The sequence below is a fragment of the Symphalangus syndactylus genome, chromosome 24, assembly GCF_028878055.3.
Source record: "Symphalangus syndactylus isolate Jambi chromosome 24, NHGRI_mSymSyn1-v2.1_pri, whole genome shotgun sequence".
NCBI classification, from domain to species: domain Eukaryota; kingdom Metazoa; phylum Chordata; class Mammalia; order Primates; family Hylobatidae; genus Symphalangus; species Symphalangus syndactylus.
In genome coordinates, this window is record NC_072446.2 from 30,916,937 (window position 1) to 30,944,475 (window position 27,539).

Consider the following 27,539-nt stretch of genomic DNA (forward strand, 5'->3'; position numbering starts at 1 on the left):
TAGGCAAAGGACATGAACAAACATTTCTCAAAAGAAGAAATATGAGTGACCAACAAACATATAACAAAAAAAAGCTCGACATCACTAATCATCAAGACGCAAATCAAAACCACAATGAAATACCATCTTACACCAGTTAGAATGGCCATTAGTAGAAAGTCAGAAAATAATAGATGCTGGCAAGGCTTCAGAGAAAAGGGAACACCTATACACTGTTGGTGGGAATGTAAATTAGTCTAGCCATTGTGGGAAGCAGTTTAGAGATTTCTCAAATAACTCAAAACTACCATTCAATCCAGCAATTCTACTACTGGGTATATAGCCCCCCAAAAATAAGTCATCCTACCAAAAAGACACATGCACTCATACGTTCGTCACTGCACTATTCACAAGAGCAAAGACATAGAATAACCTAGGTGGCCATCCATGGTGGATTGGATAATGATAATGTGATACATATACACCATAGGATACTATCTAGCCATAAAAAAGAATAAAATCATGTCCTTTGAAGCAACATGGATGTAATTGGAGGTCATTATCCTAAGCTAACTAATGTAGGAACAGAAAACCGAATACCAAATGTTCTCACTTATAAGTGGCAGCTAAGCATTGGGTACAAATGGACATAAAGATGGGAACAATAGACACTGGGGACTACTAGTGGTGGGAAGGAGGAAGGAGGGAAGGACTGAAAAAACTCCTATCGTGTGCTATACTTACCACCTGGGTGACGGGATCATTCATACCCCAAACCTCAGCATCAGAAAATATTCACATGTAACAAACCTGCACATGTACCCACTGAATCTAAAATAAAAATTGAAATTATTTTTAAAAATTTTAAAAGCAGTGCTTAGTTCATATTAATTATGCAATAAAATTAGCTATTATGAACTATCAATGTAACAGTGCATGTTTTAGTAACATGGGGGCATCCTTCTCTCCAACTTTATTCCCTTCTGGCATATATTCCAAAAAGAAGCAAAAGAAGTGGTATGAGCTGGACTTCCTGGCATCCAGAATTTTAACTACAATCATGAAAGCATAAGAATCATTCACAATAAATGGAATTGGATGGAGAAAAACAACTTACTGCCATCAGTTTCGTTCAAATTGCTGATGGTTGATCTGGAGTTTTCTGTTATGAACAGGCTTTGAAACATGTAGGCAATGCATGTGATATGGTTTGGCTCTATGTCCCCAACCAAATCTCATGCTGAATTGTAATTCCCAATGTTAGGGGAAGGACCTGGTGGGAGGTGATTGGCTCATGGGCGCAGATTTCCTCCTTTTTGTTCTCATGATAGTGAATGAGTTCCCATGAGATCTGGTTGTTTAAAAGTGTGCAGCACTTCCCCTTTCTCTTTCTCTCTCTCTCTCTCTCCTGCCACCACGTGAATACATGCTTGCTTCCCCTTTGCCCGTCCACCATGATTGTAAGTTTCCTGAGGCCTCCCCAATCATGCTTCCTGTCCAGCCTGCAGAAATGTGAGTCAATTAAACCTCTTTTCTTGCTAAATTACCCAGTCTCAGGTAGTTCTTTATAGAAGTGTGAGAACAGACTAATACAGCATGTTTGCTGAATGGGACTGAAATGAGTCATAGAATAACCTAAATATCTGGATGTAGATCATATGTTAAGAAAACGCTCAAAATGTGGGGCAAATTTATACAATAACTGAGCACATTTTACATATACAGAAACTGAATGATAGCTGTCAGTTGTATCACCCAAGGAAATACTGTTATCTATTGCTGCATTACAAATTATCCCCAAAGCTTGGTGGCTTAAAAACAACAATAAACATTTATTATCTCACATAGTTTTCATAGGTCAGGAATTTGAGAGTGACTTAGGTTTTCATAAGGCTGCAGTCAAAATGTTGGCTGGGAACATGGATGGAAGGATCTTCTTCCAAGATGGCCCATTCACATGGTTCCTGACAAGAGGCCTTGAGTCCTTGCCACAAAGACTTTTTCCATAAGGCTGACTGAATGTCCTCATGTCATGACAATGGACTCTTCCCATTGCAAATTACCCAAAAGAGCAAGACAGATGCTGCAATGCCATTTAAGACTAGCATTGGAAGTTACACTCTGTCACTTCTGCAATATCCTACTGGTTACATACACAAATCAGCTCTATTCAGTATGGGAGAGGGCAGTATAAGTGTTTGAATCACAGCAAGTGAGTATCACTGGGGGCCAACTGGAAGGACAGTTACCATGCTTCGCCTCAGCAAAAACATGGAAACTAATTAATTTTTTAAAACTATAGTTTTTTGTTTCTAGTATGTAAAACAGTGTTGCTTATTTTTATTACCAGTTTTCAGATGGTAGCCTCTCCAAATTGGTCAGTAATGTTGATGGTAGACTGTGTGCACATAAAGAAAAGGATTCTACAGCAACTTGAGGCTTAGTAAAAAGTTTAAGAACTTTTTTGTTGTTGTTGTTGTGTTCTTTTTTTTTGGAGACAGAGTGTTGCTCTATTGCCCAGGTTGGAGTGCAGTGGTGCTATCTCAGCTCACTGCAACCTCCGCCTCCCAGGTTTAGGCGATTCTCTTGCCTCAGCCTCCCAAGCAGTTGGGGTTACAGGCACACACTACCAAGCCCAGCTAATTTTTGTATTTTTAGTAGAGATGGGGTTTCACCATGTTGGCCAGGCTGGTCTCGAACTCCTGACCTCAAGTGATCCACCTGCCTTGGCCTCCCAAAGTGCTGGGATTATGGGCATGAGCCACTGCGCCCAGCCTTAAACAAGTTTTTATGGCTGAAACTGTCTAATGGTCATTGCAGGGAAGTACACTGCTGAGCAAGAATGAAGGATTTACGAAGCTGTTTCAAGGTAGCGTGACCAGCGTTTTTGAAAAATCCTGCCCAAGAACATTTGAGGTGTGATTTTCCATAAATCATAGTAACTGAAAGGGACCACAGTCATTTTTATATATAACCTTGGATTTAAAATATCAAAATAGCAGTAGTGCTACACATGGGTGACAGTGAGAGCTCTGTGGCACTGTAAGAGTTAAATCAGTGAGATTAATACATGAGGGATGGAGGCCATATATCAGCAGAAGGCACTCCAAAAGACGGAAGGTTCCCCAAGCCAAATGCAAGAACGGAGATTGACTTCAGTTAAATCAATGGAATTAATATGTTTCAAAAACAGCAGGTCGACGAAGGGGGAAAGTCTATACAGAACATGGGGAAATGGGAGGCAGAGGAAAGGCTGTAATAATTATATATTAATAACCAATTTGTTTAGCAGTTGCCATGTGCTAAGCACTTTGCATGAATCATTTAATCCACACAACAACCCTATTATTGGAATCAAGAAACTGTAAGTTAAGTGACTTTCTTTTTTTTCCTTTTTTTTGAGATGGAGTCTCACTCTGTCACCCAGGCTGGCATGCAGTGGCACAATCTTGGCTCACTGCAACCTCCATCTTGCAGGTTCAAGCAATTCTCCTGCCTCAGCCTCCTGAGTAGCTGGGATTACAGCGGTGTGTGCCACCAAGCCCAGCTAATTTTTCCATTTTTAGTAGAGACAGGGTTTCACCACGTTGGCCAGGCTGGTCTCAAACTCCCGACCTTGGGTGTTCCACCCACCTCAGCCTCCTAAAGTGCCGTGATTACAGGCATGAGCCACCATGCCTGGCCTAAGTGACTTTCTTAAAGACACTAGTGGTAAAGCTGAGATTTGAACCACATCTGTAGGGCTTCAAAGCCTGTGGGCTTAACTAGTCTTATCCAGCTTTGTGCTGGAGAATGGATCTTCTGGCAGGAGGATGCCTCGTGGCAGATTCACCCCTACAGTAGAGATACAGGGATTGGACCAGTGTAGTTCCAGAATACTGGCTATTAGCATCATCCCCTCAGTTCCGGTTCCAGAAATCACCTTCTGATCATGACTCCTCTTCCCATAGAGAGAGAACAAGGTCAGGGTCTGACAAGACAGGCTGGGCTGCTTGGCAGGTACAATTCTCAAGGGAACTAAAAAGTATATGTTTAAGATGTTTAATCATGAAATATTTCAAACATACAGAAAATAATATAAGAGATGGGCCGGGGGCAGTGACTCATACCTGTAATCCCACTATTTGGGGAGGCCAAGGCAGAAGGATTGCTTGAGGCCAGGAGTTTGAGACCAGCCAGGGCAACACAGCAAGATCCTGCCTCTGAAGAAAAAAAAAAAAAAGAGAGAGAGAGATGACTGAAAAGGTACCTTTACTGACAGTGCGTTGTGCTTGCTTCACAGTTTCCAAAAACTCTGAGAGATTAAAACAGAGACTTTATCTAAGCACAAATAGGCCCAAGACCAGTATATCTATAAACTGGCTCAGACATGTTTGCAAGGGCGGCATTATTGGAAATAAGTACATGGCTTCCTAAGATATTACTTTGAAAGACAGAAATCAGAGTGACTACATTCTCACATACTTCAGAACTCAGCTCAAGGGCAGCTTTCCTGACCTCCTTGACAAAGGCAGATCCTTCTAGCATAATCTCTCACAGCATCTTATACCCCTCCTTTATAGCACACACTTACCACTGCTGTAATGTTACATTTGTTCGCATGACTACTGGACTAATGCCTTTCTCTTCTATAGACTGCAAGCTCTGTGAGGGCTGAGTTTGTGTCAAATTTTATTCACTACTGTATTCTTGGCATCTAGCACAGTACTTGTCAGTAATAGGCACTCAATAAATGTCTTTTCAGTGAACGAATTCAGTTTTAAACACCAGTCTCCTTAGGCATCTACCCAAGAGAAATGACAACATATGTCCGTTCACATACAGACTTCTACTTGAAGGTTTATAGCAGCATTATTCATAATAGTCCCAATGTGGAAATAATCCGAATGTCCATCATTTGGTAAGTGATAAATAAAAGGTGGCATATGCAGACAATGGAATGCCATTCAAGCAATTTTAAAAAGTACAAACTGACAAAACACTCTACAACACAATTAACCACACAATTATTACATTAAGTGAAATAAGCCAGACACAGAAGATTACATATTGTACTATTCTGTTTATATGAAATTTCTCAAAAAGGCAGAACTCTAAAGAAGAAAGCAGATCAATGGTTTCCCAGGCCTGGGGGTGGGAGTGGAGATTGACTGCAAGAGGGAACAAGGAACTTCTGAGGGTGACAGAAATATTCTAAAACTGGATTGTGGTGATGGTTGCACAACTGTATAAATTTACTAAACATCGTCAGACTGTATACTTGCAGTAAGCAAATTGTATGGTATGTGAATTATACAATAAAGCTGCTAAAAATGTTTAAAAAATCAATCTCCTTAGTTAGTCATTTTATCCCAATTTAGGCTCCGTGGAACATTATTTCTGTGGGGCATTATGCCAGAAACTGCTAGTTGAGTCTCTCAACTCTTTAGTGACCGACCCAATTCTTAACTTGGCACATAGAAAAGCAAACTAAAAGACCAGATTTCCTAGCCTCCTTTGCAGCTTGGCATGGTCATGTGACCAAGTTCTGGACAATGAGACACAAGCAAAAGTGTGTAGTATTTCCAGGAAGGTTGTTTAAGGGACTCAACTACCCTTTTTCCACTTTGCCTTTCCTGTTTCCTTCCAAGGACATGTGGACTGGTGCTCCAGCAGCCATCTTGGACCATGAAGTGACCTTGGGAATGAAAGCTAAGGATAATGGAGCAAAAATATTGAAGCCTGGGTTCCTGAAGGTACCAGAGAGCTGCCATGCCACCCCTGGACGGCCTGCTTCCCAAATTTCTTTTCTTTAAGACAGAAATAAACTTTAATCTTATTATATCGTTTTCTCATATTTATGCAGCCAAATTGAGTCCTAAGTGATACCAGTTTTTTTGTTGTTTGTTTTTGTTTTTTTGTTGGTTTTTTTTTTTTTTTTTGAGACGGAGTCTCGCTCTGTCGCCCCGACTGGAGTGCAGTGGCGCAATCTCGGCTCGCTGCAAGCTCCCTCTCCCGGGTTCACGCCATTCTCCTGCCTCAACCTCCCGAGTAGCTGGGACTACAGGCGCCCGCCACCACGCCCGGCTAATTTTTTGTATTTTTAGTAGAGACAGGGTTTCACCGTGTTAGCCAGGATGGTCTCGATCTCCCTACCTCGTGATCCACCCACCTCGGCCTCCCAAAGTGCTGGGATTACAGGCATGAGCCACCACTCCTGGCCATGATACCACTTTTAATAGGTGTTCAATGAAAAAAGTGTTCGGTGGTCAAATAATTTTGAGAACTATTACATTAAACTTTAACAGATTTCATTAATGTAGGACCTCTCAGGGTTTTTAATATGTGAACAGGAATCTCCAAGAACCTCCAGGAGGGGCTACAGTATACTCAACTTCCCAAACTAACTTGTCCCCAAAACCTCTTTTTGGTGGAACATCTTATGGGACAAATAACTTGGGAAGGATGAAATGTTGCTTTAAAAATTTTTTGTATTTTTGACTCTCCCTTTCTAATCCATCCTTTTCCAGGTAGCTAGAGAGATATTTGTTAAAGATAAACTTGATGACATCACATTCTTGTTTTAAATCCTTGAATGATTCCTGAAGGATAAATTTCAAACTCCTTCATGTAACATACAAGACTTTTTGTGATCTGGTCCTTGTCTTCTCTCTAGCCTCACCCTAACCATATCCATGACCCTTCTGCAGGGCTGAGGACTCTATTTTCCCTAGTTTCTCTACCTCTACACATGCTACACCTCCTTCATGGAACACTTTCTACTTGCCACCTTGCTTGGCATTCTACCTCTGATCTTTAAGACCAGGCTCAAGTATCAGCTCATTCACTCTTGTCCATATTTCAAGAAATGCCTACTATGTGCCACGCATTGCAATTTTGCTTGAGTTACAAACACAGTCCCTGCCCTGGAGTGACACAGAATCAAATGAAGTTAGACATGTACTGTATCAGACAGGGTATGCTAATAGCTGTGACAGACCACCTTCACATTTCAGTGACTTGACACTATGACATTTCTTGCTTACAACACAACCCAGTGCAAGTGAGCACAGAGGTTCTAGTCCATGCAGTGAGCCACCACTGCCATTTTCTGGGGCCTCTGACTCCTCCACTCAGTATTTTTGCATCTGGCCAGGAATGAGGAAAGGAGAAGTTTGGAAGATCTCACGGGAGTTTTTAGGGGATGTCCAGAAATGGGATATATCTACCACTTCTGTCCAGATTCCATTACCCAAAGCTCAGTCACATGGGTCTACCTGATTACTGAGAAATGTAATTTTTTTATGAGCCTAGGAGGAAAATGAAATGGGCTGGTGAAAAGAGTTGTTTTTCCTGCCACAGATATATTAACAAGAACAACAAAGAAGCTCATGGTCTAATAGAGGAAACAGACAAGTGAACAGAGGCATGAAAGCAAGAGAGAACAGAGTCGGGTGGGATGCAACTCTTCCTTTGTGGAGTGACTATAAGAAAGTTCCAGAACTGCTGGTAGCCCTTCTGTGGCTCCCTTCAGAGCTCCCAAGGATTGCTTTTCTGGGGCCCTTTGGAAATGGGGCACGCTATATGGTACAAAAATTTGTGCATCACTGGCATCACCCTTGTAGCATCAATCATCTTTCGTTCCAGCAGCTGCTGTGGCATCAAGCTCTGCGTGGGCACCATCTGACTTCACACAGCTGCACCCTGACAGCACTTTGCCTTGTGGCCCTGCCACGTGCCTCTTGCTAGGTTCCCTGTTGACACTGAGTTTTGGGACACTGCAGAAGCCCACTTGGCACCTATGCATGAACAACTGGTGTGAGTCTTTATCCAATAAGATGAGCTGATGGATAAATTTCCTTCTGTTCCCCCTCCCATAGGCTATTCTGAGACTCATTTTATATTTCTCAGAGGATAATCCCTTGAGCAGAAGCAATCAGCCATACTTAGCGGAGGCCAGATTAATAACCATCCTGGTATTGGCTCTTCCTTCCCCTCCACTTTACTCCTTTTGCTTTACTCCTGCCCTATAGAATCAGGCTCTGTTTCTGGAGACGCAGGCCAAGACACTGCCATGAATGGGTATAGCTAAAAGCAACTTAGCTGTCTCTGTTTCCCTTTCCCCTTCAGTTCCTCCCCACTGGTTCCTGCTGAAGTACCTTGGGTCAGACTCCACTAACTCCTCTCAGTTCTGCAGACCTGATTCTCATTGGATAAGGTCAAGCCTGCCACCTCTCCTAAATGTAGTCCCGAGACCGTTCCTTTGCTTGTACCTGTCCCACTCATTTGTGACTCAATCATATACTTCTATTGATTTCTTTTTTGGTGACTTAATATTGTGTCTCTCTGTATATCTAACTTCTTATGTGCTGCTGACTTTTCTCAATGTTTAAGAACAGCAATTACTGACAAGTCTATCTTCCATCTCCCTCTTGCTCTCACACCCCCCCAGGCTGCCTCTTGCATTGGTATATATACATGCTGCTCTGTCTGTCTAGAGTCCCACCTCATTTATGTTATTTCAATTTTTGCAGGCAAGAGGCTTTATTATGCAAAGGGAGGGCCATGTGACTCCCACATAGGACCCACCAAAACTGTCTGATAAAACTCTGCTCCCTGGCCGGGCGTGGTGGCTCACGCCTGTAATCCCAGCACTTTGGGAGGCCAAGGCAGGCGGATCACGAGGTCAGGAGACCGAGACCATCCTGGCTAAGACGGTAAAACCCCGTCTCTACTAAAAATACAAAAACAAAATTAGCCGGGCGTGGTGGTGGGTGCCTGTAGTCTCAGCTACTTGGGAGACTGAAGCGGGAGAATGGCGTGAACCGAGGAGGCAGAGCTTGCAGTGAGCCGAGATCGCGCCACTGCACTCCAGCCTGGGCGACAGAGCGAGACTCCGTCTCAAAAACAAAACAAAACAAAACAAAACAAAACAAAACAAAAAAAACAACAACTCTGCTCCCAACCTCTTTCAAGACATGAGAGCCAAGACTCCCATGGGCACTGTTGAGAGCTTTGGAACCTGTGATTCTGGTGTTTGAGCTGGAGAGGCTGTGGCTACCAGCTGCCTGGTCCTGCCTCAGCTTCAACTTCAGCTCCTGAAGCAGCTGGTTCAGAAGGTCAAGCATGCTGTCCCCAAGAGGCAGCAGCAGGCAGGTAGCCCTCAGTTTACTCACTCACCAGCAGCTTGGCAAAATTGGAGATCCTCAGGATCTATGCGTAACTCTCTATCTCACCCCCAACTAGATTGCAAGCTCTTTGAGGGCAAAGACATTATTTGTCTTGTTTAATGCTGCATCCCTTGTGTCTACAACAATATCTGGAACATAATTGGTGCCTAATAAATATCTGTTTAAGGGAGGAAGAAAGACAAGAAAGAAAGACCATGAGACAACTTGGCCAGCCTTGAGTCAACTGACAGAAATGCACACAGATGAGAGAGATAGGCAGCAGGGGGCTGCTGCCTCTGTTTTCAAGCTGGAGAAATCTCTTGTGTCTGCCAAGAAGTGAAGAGTGTTACTAAGAAGAGAGTTAGGGCCACAGGCTGAAAGCCATCGGAAAACTGGGATTTCAAAGAAGCTAAAAATATTCTCTCTCTGGGGGTACAGTAAGGCTCTGCTAAATCATTATCATGGCCCCTGACACAGTCAAAATGTGCTTATCCTAAATGTATGCCACAAACTGCTCTTAGAATCATCAGACTCAGATCATTTCTGCTTTGAGGTAGAATGAGCCTCTACAGTCAGAATCCAATCAGTTTTTTAGTGGGTGCTTAGGAAACACGATGGGCAAGCAGGGCGCGAGGAGGGCAGGTGACTGCCAAGGTTAGGGTGGGAGGGGGCAGTAATGAGATGCCACACAGAGTATTCAGCCAGGCAGGGCAAACTCTCCATCCCTTCTTTCATCATTTAGGAATTTCCTAATTCCTAAACCCTGGTCTAATTTCCCTCCTTCTTCCATCTATTTTCTTTACAGCATTTATCACTACCTACCCCTTGTATTTAGTCTTTCGCCTATTCCATGAAAGCAAGGGCTTTGTCTTGTTGACCGCAACATCCCGTTTTATATCAATGTCTGGAATTTAGTGGGCACTCAAAGATTAGCCGCTAACGAATGAATTCGAGAGTGTAACAATTAGTTGAATCTCTGCCAAACACTGGGCCCTGTCCTTGAGGATGCTACAAGGATGGCAGGGGCGACAGGCCCGAAAATAAATGCACCATAGCTCGACACCTGATTTCACGGAGATCTATCCAAGGCGCTGCAGGGTCCCCGGGGCTGGAAAACTCCCGGGCGCGCTGGGCGTTGGGAAGAAGCCTGTCGGGAGCCAGGAGTACCAGGGAGCCGGGCTGAGCGGCAGGAGACGCGGGTGGAGGCTGCTCCGTTCGCTTGGCCACTCAGGATCTTCTTTTCCTGACCTGCGGGTCCCTCGCCTCTCCTTGCATCTGCCCGCGTGACCTCGGCCCCTGCGGAACCCCTGTGTCGCGGGACCCCAGCCACATCCTCTCCCACCCCCGGAGACGCCAGCCCCGGGTCTTCCAGATCGCTAGCCAGCTACCTGAGAGACCTCCACCTGCGGGCTGAACCCCGGCCGGCGCCCGCGCGCGCCCCAGGTCCCCGCCCCCTGCCTGCGCTCTGTAGTGTGCAGGACCCCGCCCCGCCCCCTCGGCCCGCGGGACCCCAGCCCCGCCCCGCCCCCGTGGCCCCGCCGCTAGTCCCGGGGGGGCGGGGCCGCGCGCAGCGGCGTCTCCAAGGCGGGGGGCACGAGGCAGGGGGCGGGGCGGTCTCAGCGCCAGCCAATCAAGGCCGCGATCACATCCATGCAAATACGAGCACAATGGAGCGAGCCCATCACTCGCCCCTGCAAGCAAGCTTGAAATGGGCTTCTGTCTGAGCGGCAGCCGGGATGACCAATGGTTCTGTGTTTTGGACCGGCGAAGCCCAATGGCGCGACAGGGAAGGCGGGCCCGAGATGGGTTAGGGTGTCCTTGCAGGGTGTCTAAGCTAAACTTCACCAAATAATAGCTGTTTGTATTTTGGCTGCTGCAGGAGCCATTTTAGGTAAGTTCTTCTCTTAACTTTTTATTTTCCTCCCTGGCCTCGGCGGACCGGCTTTGTCCGCGGGTCCCCGGCCCCGCCCCGCCGGCCGGGTTAGGGTGCCCCTATGAATGGAGCCGGGATGAGGGGCTGCGGCGACGTCCAGGCCCGGCCGGGCTGGGGTCCGAGCGGGGCCGGCGGGCAGGCGGCCTGGCGGAGGGCAGGCGGCGGCCGGCGGCCTGCGGCCTGGGGAGAGGGGCGGCCTCTGCTGCTCCAGGCTCCTGCTCCCGCTCCCGCTTTCGCTCGGGCCGGGCGGCCGTCCTTGGGAGTGCGCCGCTGCGGGCCGCGCGCAGGGGCGGGGGTCCGGGCAGACCCCGGCCGCGGGCCTGGCGGGCGGGGGCGGGGCGTGCGGAGGCCCCCCCGGGGCGGGCGCGGTGGGACCCCCGGGCCCGGCAGCGCTGAGGCGGGGCGGGGGTGACCGCTATTCCCGCCGCCGCCCCCGCGGAGAAGTTGCTCTATTCGCGTCCTGCGTCTGTTTGCAGGGGTGGAGGAGGGTGGGCTGGTGCCAGGCTGCTGTTCCGGGAGGGGGCGGGGGCCCCTGCGCGGCCTCGGATCGCGCACCCCCTCCGCCCCCTTCTTACGCACTAGCGCGCACTCGCCCCGAAAATTGGAGCCCTGGAGGGGTCCTGCAACCCCGCTGCCAAGTTTTGTGCATTATTAGATTGCACGTTGGAGCTTTAAAGAAAGATCTGTCTGTCCTCTTCAAGGTATTTATTTTCTTCGCTGTTGAGAAGTAACGGAGTCCGTTGCGCCCAGATTTCCAGGGACATGCCTATCGGATGTGCAGAGGGTTGGCTGCTACTTGCTTTTTTTTAAAGGCGTTATTAGGAAATCCCCTCACTAGTGAGATAATTGAAATTTGAGTTTGTTTGCAGCTTCAGTTTTATTTGATACAATTAAAAATGCATAAGTAGGCACTTTATATTTGTGTACATAAAGTATTCCTAGTTCCAGTTATGACTAATGTGACTGTGGTTTCAGTCGTGTGGGATCTAATAAGGCAGTATAATTCAATTTTGAGCTCGTAGGCCCCTGTTCTCCAAATTAGGGTTTATGGACCATTAGTAATCTGGCCAAGGTTTCTGGTGAATCCTTGGCATCTCTGAGCATCTCTCTGGGGCTGTGTGTGTGCCTTATTTCCCACCCCCTGAAAACTCCTCGTTTCTGGTGGCAGATCCACGAACACAGAAAATACACATTTTAAATATTTACAGTTTTCAGGATGTCTGAAATACTGCCTGAGATTTGATTATTGTTTCCCAGATGGTATGTAAGAGTACCATCCCAATGGGCCCCCAATTTCGATGTACTTTGTGGAAATATGTTTGTGGCGTTTGGGGAAAAAAACCGGGGCAGACCACTCGGTTTTGCACCCTAGGCTGATGTGAGCTGTGTAACTTATTGGGGGTCTGTCCCATTGATTTCATGGCACAGTCGAGTTTGACTGTAAGCCAAATTGGAAAATCAGGTTGGCAACCTCAGAGAGAGAGTTTTTGTGAACTTTGAGGCTCTCTGGCAACAGAAAGAAGATTTGAGATCTGTGTATGATAAAATGATTAGGCATGAATCCTCAAGTAACATGATTTATGCCAAGGAGAGCAGGTGGTTTCATATAAGCAATGCATCATTATAACCAAAGGCCTTGGGAAAATGCAGAGTGGTAAGATTATTAATTTTGGAGTTCTTTTTGTTCCAGGGCAGATTTCATAGATGAATTATAAGTTCTTTTGAATTTAAACATTTTTCTTGATTAGAGGGTGACTAAAAGCTATCCTGCACACATCTTTCCCCACCGTTTTGTTAGCTTTGGAGTCTCTCTAATAGTAACCAGACCATAGTACTGTTCTTGGTGTAGTCTGGCCATGGGCGAAGTAAACCTAGATCTGTTGCGAAATTGAGTTGTGCTTCAGTGTGGTATCACAGTCTTCCTGGAGTCACGTTTTTTATTCTGCAGCTATTTCTTTGCTTTTCACATTTAGCTCTTCTGTTACATTTAATAGCACTGCAAACTCTTTCAATATGATCATTTTTACAACTTTTAAATATTCTATATCTTTATAATTTTTATAATTTATTATTCATGTAGTTAGGGAAGTTCTCTGAACTCATCAGTGTCTTAGTTAAGGCAAACCACACAAAAATTGAAAGACAAGTTAGAAGTGAAGTGGGAGAAATACGACTAACTGCTGCATTTCTGGAAGAACCTTTGGCAGTTATGTTTTTGTATTTATTTACTTTTTGTATATTTCAAATACCAAAGAAGACCTGAAGCAGAATCATATCTCATTAGAAACCACATCTTATTTGTGATTTTGCTCTAACATTGCAGAAAACCTATCAGAAACAACAGGCGGCCCTTGGGCTACTATGTGTTGGAGAGCTCCTTGGTTTATAAAAGTTTCAAAGAAATGTTTTGGTTTTCTTGGAAGTATGGCTTTGCCCGAAGCAAAGTTTGTGGTTATGTCTTCCTGTGTTATACCACGAGGTTCCACAACATCAGGCTTGATTCTCCCTGTAGGTGCCTATGTTTTTCATGGAAAGACTTTAATTGGTAGTTACTAAATGAGATCACTCATGGACCACCCATGTTCTGAATCTCTTTGAACAAGTTTAAGGATTCAAAGATTCTACCTGCAGAAATATCTTTGGTATAGGAAAATAACAGTATATCCATATCAACTGAGGAGGCTGTACTCTCCCTCCCTCCTTCCCCTTTCCCCGCCTGGTATAAGAAGACTTGAAATAGTTTTGTTTTTAATACATATTTAATGATTCTCTTATACTTCATTGCTCATGCAGAGCTTTAGTTTAATTCAAGTGAAAGGTGGACTGAATTCCATAGGATTGCCTGCATTCTCCTGTACCAGGTTATTATATTGAAAACTCTTTGAAATACATAAAATGATAGCCAGAGCTGAGATACCTCTTCCCTAGAGAACTTTTTTTTTTTTTTTTTTTTTTTTTTGCAATGGAATGTGACGTGCTTGTGAGTGGAGCAAAAAGAACTGCCATTGATTGAATACCTGGTGTTTGTCCAATACTCAGCCAGATACTGGGGCTACAGAGTTGGGAAAAGTATCTTTGCTTTCATAGCCACTTCATGAGGCTGGGCTGCAGCTCAGAGAAATGAAGTAACTTGTTAAAGGCCATAAAGCTAGTCAATGATAGAGCCAGAATTTGAACCTGATCATCTGTATCCAATACATGTCCTTTTCACCAATAGTTCTCTCTAAATATTTTTTTAAAAGCTCAAGCCTACTGTTGTATTTTAGTGGTATGGTGTTAGGTTAGTTAGCTAACACACCTTCCCTAAATTCTACACGTGCATCCATTTTTACTTTTCCGTTTCAGGAATTTGTCACTGAAGAGGAGTGTTGGAATACAGTGAGGACACCCTTTTCCCCCCTTTGTCTCCATAGAGTAGTCTTCCTGGGGCACTTAGGAGTTCAGGTGTACCCTGATACAGTAATAACCATGAAGTGCAGAGGGAGAACGCAGTCACTTTTTCCTTTGCCAAAATATTCTTTTCTTCGGTTCATGTTGTGGAGGTGTTGATACCCTCATGAGAAATTCTGTTACTTCCGTAAAAGTCCTGAAGGTAGTAAAATGGAGTTATTTTAAAATATCCATGCTTGTCCCTGTTTCTGAACTAAATCATCTGCATAAAATCCAAAGAAAAATGTTTATTTTTGCCTGTAGTACCTGTATTTGTTGGTTTTTATAGTCAGTAAATAGTGATTCTGTGCATCCTCTTACATTTATTCATTATGTTGTTTGCCATTACTGTTCTATTTTGCAACCTTTAGAATTTGTAATGGGGTGTAAATGATATAACTTAATGCTCCTATTTTGAAGAATCAGGATTTTTTTTTGAATTGATGAACTTTTTTCTTTGTAGTCATAATGAAGGACTTAGAAATTTTAGCAAGGAACAAACCTAAGTTTTCAACGGACTCCCATGGTGCTTTTGTTATCTATTTCAAAAGAACTTAATATACTAAGACAGTATTTGAAAATGTCAGGATGCTAGGAAGTAGAATTGTAAGATAACCAGGACAGGAATTCAAACATAAGTAGAAAGTGATGGATGCATATTTGAATTTTTTAAATAAGTAAAGGGAGATTTCCATTTTTTTATCCCTTTATTAAGGATACTTGTAAGGGATAGTCGCTGATCGCATTTTATGGATCAAATATGTCATTCTTTATCAAGTAGTTAAGTTTTTAATATATTTTGGATTTTCTTACATACTATGTGACCAAGGTATTTTGGTTTTGGATTTTTTTTTTTTTTTTAAACTCTAAGATTGTTTTTATGTAAAAGCCTGGCTTCAGGTTAAAAGTTCCAGCTGCTGTAGTAACAGACATCTTTAGTTCCTACCTAAAGGTTTAAGCTTTTTATCCTGCAGTTCATGGACCCCTAGGGAGTCTTTGGCTGGTCTGTGAACACCCCAAAATAGTATGCAAATTTTTGTTTGCGTCTGCGTATTTTATAGACGGACAATCCATTGTGTTTTTATGATTCTCAAACAGATCTGTGACTCTCATACCTCTACCGCCATACCTTTCCACCAGCATACAAAAAATACTAAGGGTCATTAATTTAGGTCATTCTAGAACAACTGCTTTGCATGAACAAAATCTTCTGCCTGGATGCTGACTTCTTTGGACCTTTTTTGTCCTTTAGCAGGTTCTACAATCTCAGCCTTGATCAGTTGGCCTGGGCTTGGGGAAGAACTGCATCCCTCTGGCAGCATTCAGGCATTCCCTGGGGTTATCCCCCAAATTCTTCCCTCGCTGTGATCACATAATCATATGGAAGTCATTCCTTGCCCTTGCCCTTGCGGCCTGATAGAGTTAAAGGTTGGAATGGGAGACATGGGGGCTCAGAGGGTCCTCGGCCTCTCGTTTTCACACATCTGCCTTTGCAGATGGGACTAGAGGGGTGGCCATGGCAAATGCGCCTGACATTTTCTTGCTTTGAATACTGCTTCTTACTAATTCTGCTGTTGCTTCATTCAATATGTTAGGAGGAGAAGGGTTTTTCTTTCTTACATTGAAGAAGAATAATTAAAAGAAGCCCTCCATTTTTTTTTATATTCCCCAGTCTTTTATGAAATGCTTTGCAACTTCCATTAGTGCTAATTTTTAGTGGAGTTCTTCCTTAAAATAATGTGTAGTTGAACATAAAAGCTTATTTTTAGACTGCTAAAAATTTTACAGAGAACATACGTATAAAACCAGGTGTTACTATATAAAAAGGATTTTATATTAAAGTTCTCAGAGCCTTATTATTTACTTAATAAGTCAAGCAAATTGCCAAAACAATATTAGAGTAACAAAAAAATTCTAAGAATAACTCTAGGAGGTGGTCAAACTTAAAGTTATTCTGGAGATTTTTTTGTTGGGCCAGACCAGAAGTTGAATAGAAGAAAAATCAGTTTATTTTGTTTAATAATAAATAATAATAATTAGATTAGGGAAAATACCTAAGCTTTAGGCAGATGGCGAAGGGCATTGACTTGATTATTTGGTTCGTTCCTTCCTTAAGTGTATATGAGTAAAGAAATATATCTGGACTCTACTTTGGGTCCAAGAAAAACCATCAGTATTCTAAGAAATACTTTGAAGGATTATGTCTGGTAAGCTAAGTCTAGATCATAGATTTTATTTACGGAAAGAATTTTACATAATTTAACACAGAGACTTTATTATAGCTCATTGTGTATTTTGGCTTAGCAATTCTTGCACTGCTGGCAGTCTAAATTCAACTATGGGCTTGCATGAAAAAGTTAAGCCATCATTATTGTTGATCCTGTGATAGAATCAGATCACATTGTAAGTGATGACACCATTAGATTGCTTCTTTAAGCAAACCTGGTATAATATCACTTAAGGGATTTAGGGGTATTTTGCTTAATGGAATTAACAGTTTTGCCTTGAGTTGTAAAAATGCATTGAGGAAATAATAGAGGATATGAAAGAGGTCATTAATGACCAGCTCCAGAAAGATAAGTGTAAAAATGTAAAAAAATAAGCTCTTGTGGATCAGGTTACTGAAAGTAGTCTACAGATTCCTGCAGGTCTGTGGGCTGCTTACCTGTCTGACAAGGTGAGTACGGAACTTGAAAAGAAGCATGTAGATGCTTTTATAGCAGATGGTTAGAAAAATGGTTTGTTGAATCTAATTATAAAAACAATTAGTTTATAATTGTAGTCCTTTTTTGTTTATTTTTTCCTGGAAATTCATTTTTCTGGTGTTTTATGAAAGTCTTGGCCATAGATTGGGAAAGAGCAAAACCAAAAACTAGTTCTTCACTAATCAAAGTGTTGGGAAACTTCAGCATTACTTTGGAGCATGTTAGAAATGCAAGTTTTGCCAGGTGCGGTGGCCCACACCTGTAATCTCAGCACTTTGGGAGGCTGAGGCAGGTGGCTCACCTGAGGTCAGGAATTCAAGACCAGCCTGGCCAGCATTGTGAAACCCTGTCTCTACTAAAAATACAAAAATTAGCCAAGCATGGCGGCATGTGCTTGTAATCCCAGCTACACTGGAGGCTGAGGCAGGAGAATCGCTTGAACCGGGGAGGTGGAGGTTGCAGTGAACTGAGATCCAGTGAACTGAGATCACGCCATCGCACTCCAGCCCAGGTGACAGAGTGAGACTCTGTCTCAAAAAAAAAAATAAATGCAAGTTTTTAGGCCCCATTCCAGACCTACTGAAATAGACCACCTGGGGTTCCCAGGAGTCTGTGTTTTAACAAGCTATGCTGATGATTTTGTGCACATCAAAATTTGAGAAACATTGTTCTAGATCAGCACTCCTGCTATGATGGAGGTGTCCAGTATCTGCGCGGGAACTACTAGCCACTGTTGGTTTTCAAGCCCGTAAGGTGTGGCTAGTATGACTGAGGATGAGAATTTTAAGTTTTATTTAATATTAGCTTAAATTTAAATAGCCACACATGGCCAGTCGTACCAGTATTGGACAGCACAGCTCTAGACCCTTTAGCATTTTTACCCTCTTCGGAGCAAAGGTGGATTTTTTTCTGTGTCTGTGAAGGAAAATATAATAGGAAACAAGATTGTCCTTTAACCTAAAATGAGTCTAAGCAAGCCGTATAATAAAAATTGATAGTTATTTACCTATTTATATTTGCCTCTTTATTTTTATCTGAAAGTTGATTTGAATGTTCAGAAAATAGTAAGATCAGAGAACAAATTTAGATGTGTCTTGTAAGGCTTTACAAAAAGCAAGGTAGCTGTTCCAGCAGGGACTTATGACCCTTCCTGTCTATGACTAACATGCATGATGTCTTTCAACATGACTTTTGAAGCTTTTTTCTTTCACACTAAGATTGAAGATAGGCAGGCAGCTTTTAAGTATAACACTGTAGTTCTCCTGTTCTCAATAAAAACTACTGGCTATAGGGGTTCCCATTACTTTAGACCAGTAATGGATATTTTTACCATACAAAGTATTTCAGGTTTATCTATCAGTTAACTTTATTTATTTATTTATTTATTTATTGAGACGGAGTCTCACTCTGTCGCCCAGGCTGGAGTGCAGTGGCGCGATCTCAGCTCACTGCAAGCTCCGCCTCCCGGGTTCAGGCCATTCTCCTGCCTCAGCCTCCCGAGTAGCTGGGACTACAGGCGCCTGCAACCACGCCCGGCTAATTTTTTGTATTTTTAGTAGAGAGGGGGTTTCACCGTGTTAGCCAGGACGGTCTCAATCTCCTGACCTTGTGATCTGCCCGCCTCGGCCTCCCAAAGTGCTGGGATTACAGGCGTGAGCTACCGCGCCCGACCTATAAATTAACTTTATAAAGGGAATCTTGTTTTTTTAGAATAACATTTACCAAGCCTCCCTTGAAAGACTGAGTCTTATCCTCTCTTCCCTTTCCAATATATTTAAAAATTGATTTGTTAATAGAAGCAATTTCTTTGGTTCATTCGGGGTTGCATATTCTTCTCCGTCTCCTCTCCCCATCTACTTGTAAATGGGGAATACGAGTTTTAAACTCCTAAAAATCAATGATAAGATTGATTCTAGTATATTCATCGAAATCTATTGCAAAATTGAAAATTATATTGTGATTGACAAGAAGAAGGAAATTACTGTAGAAATAAACATAGGCCGGGCACCAATGGCTTATGCCTGTAATCCCAACAGTTTGGGAGGTGAGGTGGACAGATCACTTGATGTCAGGAGTTCGAGACCAGCCTGGCCAACATGGTGAAATCCTGACTCTACTAAAAATACAAAAATTAGCCAAGCCTGGTGGCAGATGCCTGTAATCCCAGCTACTTGGGAGGCTGAGGCAGGAGAATTGCTTGGGAGGTGGAGGTTGCAGTGAGCCAAGGTCGTGCCACTGCCCTCCAGCCTTGGTGGCAGAGTGAGACTCCATCTCAAAAAAAAGAAAAAAGAAAAAAAAGTAAACACAGATCCACATGTAGAGCTGTAGCTTTAAAAATGCTGTCCAGTCATAACAAAGTGAGTCTAATCATACAGCAGTTTTATTAGATATATTTACTAGGTTTTAGATTTTCAAGCAGGAAATTGTTAGTCATTTAGGCAGTGACTGTTGAAGCATGAAAGACAGTAACGGGTGTCCTATGTGGTTTATAGACTCACAGAACATTAGAATTGGAAGGTTCCTTAAAAATCATAGATAGGGCTGCCAGCATAGCAAAATTTATAATGCAGCAGTATCTGTTTTGTTTATGGCATGAGTTAATGCTATATAGTCTCTCCTTGGTGTTCATTACAGATCAGCACTGTTTTCTCATTAATTCTGTTGTAAGGGTGGTTGTATACTCACAAAGCAGTGACTGGCGGTAGGTTGTCTGGGCAGGTGCTTCTCTTTGACACAAGTGTCACTGATTGGGGGCACAACATTTTGTAACTTGCTGCTTTGGCTTTTTTGTCTGACTTTCTTCTAAGGATGTCAAGTTCTAGATCTCTGGGCATGTATTTTGTTTTTGTTTTTGTTTTATAGAAACTGGGTCTCTTACGTTGCCCAGGCTAGACTCATGGGCTCAAATGATCCTCCTGCCTCAGCCTCCTGAGTAGCTGGGACTACAGACATGCCACTGCACCCAGCTCTCTGGGTATGTATTTGAATTCTTGCTGTGCGGTTTTAAAGAATTGGAAAGCCCAGTGTGCTGAAATTTAGATCTGATAGTTGGACAGATCCTAAGCTTAAAAGGTTTGGAGGTTCCTTACTTCAGGTTTGTTCTCATCACTGCCACTTGTCCTTGGAATGCTATATGAGATGTTACTAAAATATTGTGATTTCATAAGCTACATACAAAATAACCATACTGTGTCCATTTTTATCTGTACTTTGTGTCTGCAGCATTTCATGTAGCAGAGCTCTCCCTGCGTGTTCTTGACTGTGTTGCATATTTACTCTTGAACTAAGCTTTGTTGTTGCCCTTATGAGTGTGGTTGTGGCAGATTTAAGTGTAATCAGGTCTTACACAGGTCACCATCATTACTAGATTCTCTGAAAGCAAAGCTACTTTCTATCTTGTCGGGATTGCAGAAGAGTAGAGTTAGAAGGTAATTCTGAAGACATGTATCCATTTTCATTATTCATAATGGGATGGGGTCCTAGTCATGTAAACATTTGTGAGGTCACAGAGCTGATCCGTGGTCAAACCTTGATTAGAATTCAATTCTCATTTTGCTGTATAGGACTTTTCCCTTAACCTCCAAGGATTAGGGTCCTGAAAACCCACACAGGAGAATTTCCCTTAAAAATTCATGGGGGAAATATGGGACAGGTGTGCTCTGAGATTAGGAGTGAACATGTGAAAGGCTCCACAATTTTTTTAATGTTCTCTAAAATAATAAAGATACTATCAGTGAAATATTACATGTCTTAAATTAGTAAGAATGGGTATTTTAATAGCTCTTCTTTACTAGAAACGTTTTGGCATGTCCCCCTCTCATATCGTGGTAACATTTTTGTTGTACTATTTTGGTAAATCTTGTTTACTATTTTTTTGCTTAATAGAAACTTTTTGGCATATCCCTCCCTTTTATCACGGTGAAATGCTTGTAAATTAACCTTTGCTTTATTTGTAAATAATGTGCATAAGATTTTTTTCACATGTGCTTATATGACTTAGGGTTATTAGGATAGATTTTTTCCCCAGATCCCTCGATAATCATGATAATAATAGCTGTCAATCACTGAGTGCTTACTATGTGCCAGGTATGGTGCTAGACTCTTTCATGGTGTGGTCATTAGGACTCCAGTATTCTGGTTCTCTTCCTTAAGGACACATGGTAGGGTTACATTCTCTCTTACACCTTGAAGTTGGGCATGGCTGTGTAACTTGCTTTGGATATTGACATTTCAGTGGAAGTGATGTGTGTCCCTTCTAGGCAGATACCTTTTCTTTTTAAAGAAATATGTAGTGGTTACACAGTGTAAGCACGTAAACCTTTGCTTTAAAGCACTGAGCTTTTTTAATTTTTTTTTTTTTTTCCTGTGGGATGGTCTGCTTTTGTACTGTTTCCCATGCTCATTGTTTTCTGCCCCTCCCTCTTGGCCCATCCAGATATTTTCCTTCCATGAGACTTGAGAGCAAGACCTGTGTCTTCATGGAGCCTTCTCTTCCCATATCAGCTTGAAGGAATCTCTCTCCCCACAGCACTTCTTGAGTTAGATTTTTCCTCTGTAACTAATTTGGCATTTCATATTGAATTGCCTTTGTCTTTTCTTATATTATTCATTTATTCAACAATGTGTGATGCCCATTTATTTAGCAAAGAGTTATTGAAAATTCATTGTGTTTCAGTCATTCATGTGCCTGGGGAATGCACACGATCTCTCCCTTTGTGGAATGCACTTTGTGTTAGAAGAGACAGAAAGGTAAACTGCCACTACAAGCATCATGATCAATGTCAGATTAGAGCTATGTCCAAATTTTGTTAAGACTCAAGAAGAAGGATCAACCATTAAGCCAGGGAAGTAGGTTAAGGCTTTTGAAAGGAAGACCTTTTAAATGGGTACTTGAAAATTGATTTGGAGTTTGATAATCAGAGACTGAGATTAGTGTTCATGAGTTTGGAGAGCCTTTTATGCATAAGAAATATGTTGCTGGGGGCTCAGAGGCAAATGGTAAGTTCATTCTGGCTGGAGTATGGTGGAAAGCCGTGGAATACTGGTAGGTGAGGGGCTGGAGGGAGGGATAGGTTGGAGATGTTAAGAAAGGCTTTAAAGATCATAGTCAGTTGTTTGGGTTTGTGTTGGCAGTGAGGAGTCATCAGAGGTTTTAATGCAGGGGAGTGGTTTGTACTTTACACTCCGGCAGCAGAAGTTGATTGAGTGGTGCTGAAACTTTGTTGTGTATTAGAATCACCTGAAGAGCTTATAAAACTACCAGTACCCAGGCTACAAACAGTAAAATCAGATTTTCTGAAGGAGAGGCCCAGATATTGGATTTTTGATAATTTCCCAGGTGATTCCAGTGTTTACCTGAGTTTGAGAACTACTCTTTTAGAGGGGCCTGATGGAGTAAGGAATTCAGAGTCTATTGCAGTGGACTGACTAGGAGATAAGTCTTTTTTTTTTCTTTTGAGATGGAGTCTCGCACTGTTGCCCAGGCTGAAGTGCAGTGGTGCAATCTCTGCTCACTGCGACCTCCACCTCCTGGATTCAAGTGATTCTCCTGCCTCAGGCTCCTGAGTGGCTGAGATTACAGGCGCCTGCCACCACACCCAGCTAATTTTGTTTTTTTGAGACAGAGTCTCGCTCCGTTGCCCAGGCTGGAGTGCAGTGGCACGGTCTCAGCTCACTGCAAACTCCGCCTCCTGGGTTCACGCCATTCTCCCACCTCAGCCTCCTGAGTAGCTGGGACTACAGGCGCCTGCCACCACGCCTGGCTAATTTTGTTTTTGTATTTTTAGTAGAGACGGGGTTTCACCGTGTTAGCCAGGGTGGTCTCGATCTCCTGACCTCGTGATCTGCCCGCCTCGGCCTCCCAAAGTGCTGGGATTAGAGACGTGAGCTACCGCACCTGGCCAGTTTTTTGTATTTTTAGTAGAGACGGGGTTTCACCATGTTGGCCAGGCTGGTCTCGAACTCCTGACCTCGTGATTCGCCTGTCTCGGCCTCCCAAAATGCTGGGATTACAGGCATGAGCCACCACGCCCTGCCGAGATAAGTCTTTGAATTGAAGCATTAGCAGCTGGGACAAGGTGAGACAGAGTCAACCATTATTCTTTTCCTTCAGTGTTCTAAATGTTTGTCTTTTCCTACAAAATTGTGGTCCTCATTGGTGCAAGGCCCATTCTTTGTACTTTTAATTCCTCATAGAGATTTGTACATAGTAGGTTCTCAAAAACTATTTGCCTGCATTAAAGTCAGTTTTCCTTTGGTCAAGTATTCATACTTGTGTACTTTGGATATTTTCATTTCACTTCTTTCCTTTTTGTTATTAAATAGAATCTTCTTTAGGAATGAGAGTGGATAGAGATGAAATTTTTTTTTTTGTCAATTTTACTGATAGTTCTGATTAAAATTAAAATTTACTAGTTAAAACAATAAGTCTTACACAATAAGTCTTAACGTATGGTTTATCCATGCTGTCTCTCTATGTTAGCACAAATAAGTAAATTTGCCATTAACCCTTGGCATTTGTGTAAAACTCCTTAGTACTAATACTCCCTTTAAAATAAAGAATTCAGGTGAAGTATCCAACAACATATGGAAGGTTTACGTTAAAAATAACACCTAACTTCTGTTAATTTATATAATAACTCAGGAACTCAGTGTGGTATAGAGGCTGACTTGGTTTGTGCGCTTGAAATTTAGTTTCTCTTTGGCAAATAAATTCATTTATTTGTGAATGGGAATAGTATTAAAGAATGTTTTGAGACATTTTTGAGTCAACTCTTTGTTCTCCATTCTAATGGAAGGGAGTTGGAACCTGTAGGAATTAAAAATGTTTTTTATACTTAAAGGATTTATACTCCTTTGTATCTTGAAAAGTATCAAACCTACAGACAGGTATGAGAACAGTACTATGAACACCCATCTCCCCTTCACCTAGAACCACCTGTTATTAACATTTTGACAAATTTGCTTTATAACTTTCTGTCTCTCTATATATGCACTTTTTTTTGACAATACCATTTGAGAGTTACTTGCAGACACTGTAATGCTTCACCCCTAAATACTTTACGTATTTATCCTAAGGAAAAAGGCATTCTCCTACACAGAATAATCACAGTGTAATTATATCACTCAGGAAACTTGATGTAAAACCCAATATGCAGTCCTTTTTAAAATTTTCCCATGAAAATGTTACTTGTAGCCTCCCCACCCCCAACTCCTTGTCCCCCATTAGGATCCAGTCAAGGATCCTGCATTGTGTTACGTTGTCATGTGCCCATACCTTTCAGTATCAATTAGTTTGACCTGGTAGTCCTAAGATTCCAGAAATGGAAATGAAAACCCTTGGAAAATGGTGTGGCCCAGCTTCCTGAGCCTTCTTCCCTGCTTACCTCTTTCTGTGCTCCCCACCACAGGTGGGGAATTGGTCTTCTTAGAGAAGATGGGTGGCAGAGTTCTAAAGTGGAACCTCACATCCAGTGCAGACCTGTTTGTTCACATCTTCCTGAGACTCGGAGAGGCTTTATCTGGACAGTTATTTTCCGTTTTAGGATTAAGGCCATTTGAGTCACCCGCATGCTTAGTTAAGAAATTGTGATAGTATTAATGAGACTAGGAAGTGATTTTCATAGCCAACTCTAAGACATCTGCAACCTGAAGAGTTAGGAATCTTCTGCTATTCCTTGAGGACCACTGATTTTCATGACCAGTCATTATGTAGTTCCTGGGGTTTTAATTTTTGAAAAACCATTAAGGGCTCCTCTAATCTTTAACTATTCCTCAGTCATATCTTATTGGTCTTATGTCCTTCTAGTTTTATACTCCTTCCTGGGCAGGCTATTCTTTCTTGTTTTTTCAACTTTTGATGACTCTAGAATCTATTTTTCCATCCCCACCCTCTCCTGTGATCTAAACCTTTATTTCCAGCCACACACTCAGCAGCTCCACCTGCCTGTCCCAGTGCAAAACTGAACTCAGCATCTTTTTGTGTAAACCTGGGCACTGGTTGGATTGTTAAACATGGGATGGAGAATGAGATGATATTTAACCAGGGGCCTAGGAACATGAGGATCACGTTCTTTAGCAGCTCCTGTTCTCCCTGACACCCCCTACTACCCACCCCCACTCTTCCTATACAAACACGCATGCGCACACACACACGGGAATAGGTGAACCCAGGGTAAGGCCTTGCTAACCCTGTCATTTCCAGCTGGATGTAGAATCTTGGGAGTTAGCCTTCATGAAATGAATTCTTTTTTTTTTGTTTTGTTTTGGGGCTGAGTCTCGCTCTTTTGCCCAGGCTGGAGTGCAGTGGCACGATTTCAGCTCACTGCAGCCTCTGCTTCCCCTGGGTTCAAGTGATTCTCCTGCCTCAGCCTCTCAAGTAGCTGGGATTACAGGTGCACACCGCCAAACCTAGCTAATTTTTTTGTATTTTAGTAGAGACAGGGTTTCACCATGTTGCCCAGGCTGGTCTCCAACTCCTGAGCTCAGGCAATCCACCTGCCTTGGCCTCCCAAAGTGTTGGGATTACAGGTGTGAGCCACCGCGCCCGTCCCAAAATGAATTTTTTTAATTCAGTGTTTCTCAACCTTAATGCCTTGAAATGAAGCATTCCAAAGGGTTTGCTAGCTCTCCTTGTACAAGGAATTTACCTTAGGCCAGCTCCTGACTGCTGAAACTAGAGTTTTGTAATCTTGCGACCGTAACTCACAGTGATAAAAACACTATATTGTGCCTAGTACACACAGATGTGTGTATGTGTGCATTGTTAATTCAAAGTGTTTTTTTTTTTTCTTTTCTGAGATGGAGTCTCACTGTGTTGCCCAGGCTGGAATACAGTGGCATGATCTTGGCTCACTGCAACCTCCGCCTCCCAGGTTCAAAGCTTCAGCCTCCCACGGAGCTGGGACTGCTGGCACCTGCCACTCACCCACCTAATTTTTGTATTTTTAGTAGAGACAGGGTTTTCTCCAAGTTGGCCAGGCTGGTCTCAAACTCCTGACCTCAAGTGATCCACCCACCTTGGCCTCTCAAAGTGCTAGGATTACAGGCATGAGCCACCACGCCCAGCATTATTCAAATATTTTAATATTCAGTATTTACTCTCACCACTTGTGATGCACTCGATTTTCTATTCTCTAATCTTTTAAAAATAGTTTTGGCCAGGCACAGTGGCTCATGCCTGTAATCCTAGCACTTTGAGGGGATGAGGCAGGCAGATCACATGAGCCCAGGAGTTCGAGACCAGCCTGGTCAGCATATTGAGACCCTGTCTCTACAAAATATTTAAAAAATTAGCCAGGTGTGGTGGTGTGCACCTGTAGATCCTGCTACTTGGGAGGCAAAGGTAGGAGGATTGCCCATGATCATGCCACTGCAATTCAGCTTGGGCAACAGAATGAGACCCCATCTCCGAAAACAGTTATACTGAAATATAATTTACATGCTATAAAATTGTCCTTTTAAAATTGTATTTTTTTAATATAAAAAAATTGCTGGTGATGACCCCACTGACTTGTAAAAGCATGACAGTGCAAGGAGCAGTGCAGAGGAACAGCTGGTTTAGAGACTGTCCACCAGGGAGGCAAGAAAGGCAGGCCAGCACCCAGCCTTGAACCACTGTGCTCACTGCAGTCACTGGACTGTGTTTCATTAAACACCCTTAAACTTGAGCATACTGGCAGTTTTACTCCTTGGTGTGAGATGAAGGCTGGGGTAAGCCTACAGGTAAAACTGCTCTGGTGGTCAACCAAGGGGCTTGCCTCATAGGAAGGTGAAATGAGCACCTTCCTTTTGTGGTTTGTGGTGCCAGCATCCCCTCTTCTCTTTGCCAGGAAGAAAGAGGGAGAGGAGGGGGTAGAGGAAAGGAAGCTTTGTCTCATTAGACAGTAGAGCCTGAAATTCTTGTAATTCATGTTACTCTATTTAACTGAGTTTATTCATGAGAATCTTTGAGAGAGTGACTGTAGGGACATGGGTATTTGATCCGTTTGCTCTCATTAATCTGCTAACCAAAAGGAGATAGAGCACCAAGGAAATGAAATAGGAAACAACTAAGTTTTCATTAAGAGAGTGGAAGAGGAGAGGGACTAAAGAATGCGGTGTAGCTTTGCTTTGTTGGGTTGTGTTCATGGCCAGAGGGAGGCCCTATGTGGTGAGGGTAATCAGCTGTGCAAGCAAGGAAGCCAGGGTGGAGAGGCTCAGAGAAGAGATTTGGCGCCAGCGCCAGGTAGGGCAGGAATATGACAGGACCAAATAAAACTGAGGGATCCCTGTCCCATCCCAGAGCAGTGAAATAATTGGAGCAAACATTTATTGAGTGCTCACGATATGCCAGGCACTGTATCA

General features: G+C 42.9%; 1 protein-coding gene and 2 long non-coding RNA genes across 8 annotated transcripts in view; 2 read left to right on the top strand and 1 right to left on the bottom strand.

The window, feature by feature from the left end:
- LOC134735876 (uncharacterized) overlaps positions 1-10,584 on the bottom strand; it is a 37,709-nt gene extending 27,125 nt beyond the window's left edge. The window contains exons 1-2 of the long non-coding RNA XR_010119441.1: positions 10,192-10,584; positions 4,089-4,181 (exon numbers count right to left, since the gene is read on the bottom strand). This is a non-coding gene — a long non-coding RNA (uncharacterized lncRNA). The remainder of the gene's footprint in view (positions 1-4,088; positions 4,182-10,191) is intronic.
- LOC134735874 (uncharacterized) lies at positions 1,395-5,800 on the top strand. The gene is made up of 2 exons (XR_010119438.1): positions 1,395-1,491; positions 5,610-5,800. It is a non-coding gene; the product is annotated as an uncharacterized lncRNA (long non-coding RNA).
- Positions 10,585-10,914: 330 nt separating the features above from the next.
- The window catches only part of CHD6 (chromodomain helicase DNA binding protein 6), a 214,176-nt gene continuing 197,551 nt past the window's right edge, over positions 10,915-27,539 (top strand). For 2 of the 6 annotated variants that reach the window (XM_063633846.1, XM_063633845.1), the window contains exons 1-2: positions 10,924-11,019; positions 20,058-20,169. The gene's annotated coding sequence lies outside the window, so the exon portion shown is untranslated. Of the gene's footprint in view, positions 11,020-20,057; positions 20,170-27,539 lie in introns of all 6 variants that reach the window. The other 4 variants (XM_055266598.2, XM_055266604.2, XM_055266603.2 and 1 more) reach the window with 3 other exon arrangements.